This window comes from Vigna umbellata, chromosome 4 (genome assembly GCF_029865625.1).
Source record: "Vigna umbellata cultivar VRB3 chromosome 4, Vumbellata_1.0, whole genome shotgun sequence".
Classification (NCBI taxonomy): Eukaryota; Viridiplantae; Streptophyta; class Magnoliopsida; order Fabales; family Fabaceae; genus Vigna; species Vigna umbellata.
Genome location: NC_142168.1, coordinates 38,938,944 through 38,942,568, shown reverse-complemented (window position 1 = coordinate 38,942,568; position 3,625 = coordinate 38,938,944).

The following is a 3,625-nucleotide window of genomic DNA, read 5'->3' as shown; positions in this document are numbered from 1 at the left end:
TTCACATGACAACACATCAAATCATTAACATTCGCACTACTAGAATTTCAAGTCACCCGCATATAACCACAAAATGATTTAGTCAAAGTAACCAATTCACACCCCGACTCCCTCGATCATTCACCAACCCATACCCCAATTTATTTAAAACTATTCACTATACATTGAATCACCACTGGTTACACATATACAACATAAGGTCGAGTGTCACCTCCCACCACTCTTTTAAAGAGATTCACTGGGCAAGTACACTTTACCACACCATTACATAATGACATCTCCCACCACTCTCTCGAAGGCTTCACTGACAAGTACACCACTTCTCTTAGAGCTTTCCCAGGCTAGTATATGATTTCCACCATCCTATTGGACTTTACCGGACAAGTATACACCTTCCACTACTCTATTCTCATAGAGCTTCACCATACAAATATAAATCTGATTTCACAAGAAATAAATAATATTATACTCACACAGCCAAAGAGCAAACCCCGTATGTGATTGACATCCTCGAAACAATAATAAAATAATCATCATAATAATGATAAGTCAACCAAACCACCCAAAAATAGTCAACAATGTACTAAATACATCCATTTTATTTTAAAAGAACATCCTGGTGTATGTTTACTCAAGTCAACCATATAAAAGAATGGTCAATATGTATATACTACCTACACCTCCTTTATTTGTTTGAACACTCCCAAAGTCCATTCAACAACCAAGTGGACCCTACATGGGGCCACCACTTTTCTAAACAAAATAAGTCCTCTAACGTAGATCCCACTTTTATTCACTTTTCTCTCTCCTATCAATTCTGACGTAACTTTCCTTAAATGCTTTACTTTGCATTTTCACACTCTTTTTCTTTCTATCAATTAATGGCTGGGTCCTACTCCAATTTCAATGCCCAACTCCAATTCATGTCACTTTAGCCATTCAAATACCATTTGGTTTCTCCCTCTGTACACAACCGTAATAAATGAACTCTCCAATCAATTTCCCCAAAACCATGCACATGCTTTACCATGAAAATATAAAGGTTGTGCTTTCCCCTCTGCACCAAAACTTCAACCCGTTAAACCATGAGGTTCTCACCTCTGCACTCCTACAATGGCCAAATTTACTTCACCTTCTTCCAATCAGTCCCACCATCACTTTCATGTACCCCATTCTCTTCACTCCTTCTTTTACATGTACCCCGTCACTTCTTCTACCAACCTAAGAAAACATTCTCACCCCCAAAAATATACTCTCACTTAAATCATATATCCCTGCCACCAACACTATTTTTGCTACCCATATATAACCAACAACTTTGTAACATCCCAAAATTATACAGTCATCAACTATATACTTAGAATAATCACATGTATTAATATGACAAAACAGTTTTAAAATAAAAGGGATAAGATTCGCGAATGGCCGAACGACCTTACATAAATACATAAGCTAACGAGCGTTCACAATAATGAGGACGAACGGTTTTCAAAAATAAATACCGAACGTCCAAGAATTTACATAAAGCAAAAGGGGGCTCGTTCACAACGGCCCGCTATCCTAACTATACTAACCAATAACCGAACGCCTTACTGTTCGGCCTTTACTTCCACTTCTACAAGATTCTCTTCAGCAAGGATTCCCTCTTCAAGCGTTTCTTCCAGAGATGCATCTTCCTCTGCTCACATCCACACGGATGATCATTGCATAGACAAGACGGACGTACAGATACGGACAACACAATGGAAAAACGAAAGGGTAAGCTTATTGAATTTAATTTAAGTAAAACATACATTTCATACATATCAAATACATCAAATACGTCACAACACATACATACAATTCATTCATTTACTCAATCAATTTCCTGATACTAGACTGATTGTCCGGACTGTATGAATTCTGTGTAGCTACGACGTCCATGCACCCAGGTGGGATAACTGGAATACTCGTCAGCTGCCACCTGAGGTTAGTCCGTTCTGTCCAAGTTACAGTTATGGACTAAGACCTCCTGCTATTCCCACACATGACATACTCCTCTCTACTTGAGAACGAGCACTCACGGAATATCAGGATGACCCGCCAGCTAAGCTTACCACATTCATACTTTACAAATCTCAATTTTCATCCAAGAGTCGTTCCTCCCTGGAACGCTCGTTCAAATTCCACAATCATAATTTCATCTCTTATACCGTTCGCACATTTTAATCTTTCCTCTTATTCACATTTTCATTCTTAGTTCCACTTTCATAAAAGGACGAACGTCCAGCCCTCTTTGTAATAGAGGACGAACGTTAAGACAATACCAAGAAAGGCTCGTTCACAAATAGAATAAAACCAACACATGTTATTAGACGGACTTCATTACAACTTGAATCAGTTAGATGAACTGACTCTAGTACGATCTGGAAAATACTTAGAATAATTTAAGTTCAATAACGCTAGAGCGAATCCAATGGATATATATACATCACAAATTGTTTAGATAAATAAGCCGAGCACGATTTAATTCAGGAGACAAACCGCCAGTCGATGACCGAGCGCGAAAATAGACATTTAATGAAGTTTTGGACGAACGTCACTAAAGTCTTGGACGAACGTTACTAGATCTATTGGACGAACGCTATTTAAATTTATGGACGAACGCTATTTCAATTCAGGACGAACGCTATTACAACTCGTTGATAATTACGGAAAGAACGAGCGTTCGGTATAGGACCGAGCGCTACTTATCACTTACAATTTTAGTACGAGCGTTCGGTATAAGACCGAGCGCCACTTAGGACGTACGCTTTTAGGTCGAGGCTATTCGCTGATTCAAAATCATAGAAATTTGGGATTTATATAAGATGAGATACTTAAAGTTTATGTTTTAATAATTTGACTAACAGTTCAAAGGTATATTTTCAGGCTTCTCAAATTCTCACACAACACTCATGATGTCTACGTTTGGCCGAACGCTCAAACGTAAAGCTGTATATAAGAGGGCGTTCGTCCTCAAATAGAATCCTTTCCAAATGAAAGGGTTCAGCTATTTTAAAGAATTTACCGAGAATACCGAACGGTCAAAGACCGTTTCGATAACGAACGTTCATTATCATACACATCTCATATTCAATTTCTCACTTACAGTAACTCATTTTCCAGTATAAACTTTCATACATTTAATTAACCATATCATAGTATATCCCATAATTCTCATGCATCGAATCATAATCATATACCAAACATCCAATATCAAAATCATACTGCATACAAATTTACAGAACGTTCATACAGTACAACGCATCTAATTCACAAAACATTCATACATCACAGTATAACACAAGAATTAAATCTAATAAGCTTCCCTTACCTTTAAGACGAGCGTTCGTTCTTCAAACAGAAATTCAGTATCCAGTAAAAATCGCTTCTACCCTTAACGCTCAATCAAACTCTTCAAGCTAAAATTACAGAAAACCAAGATTGGTTCAGATGAGGTGCATGCAATCCAGAGATAGGTTTGCATGTTGATAAGAACGAACAGTTGAGAACGTGAAACTTACCCGTTTCAGAATCCAAAACCGTTCGTTTCAAAACGTAGCTTACGACTCCGGGACTGCTTCCACGGTGCCTGAATGTTGAT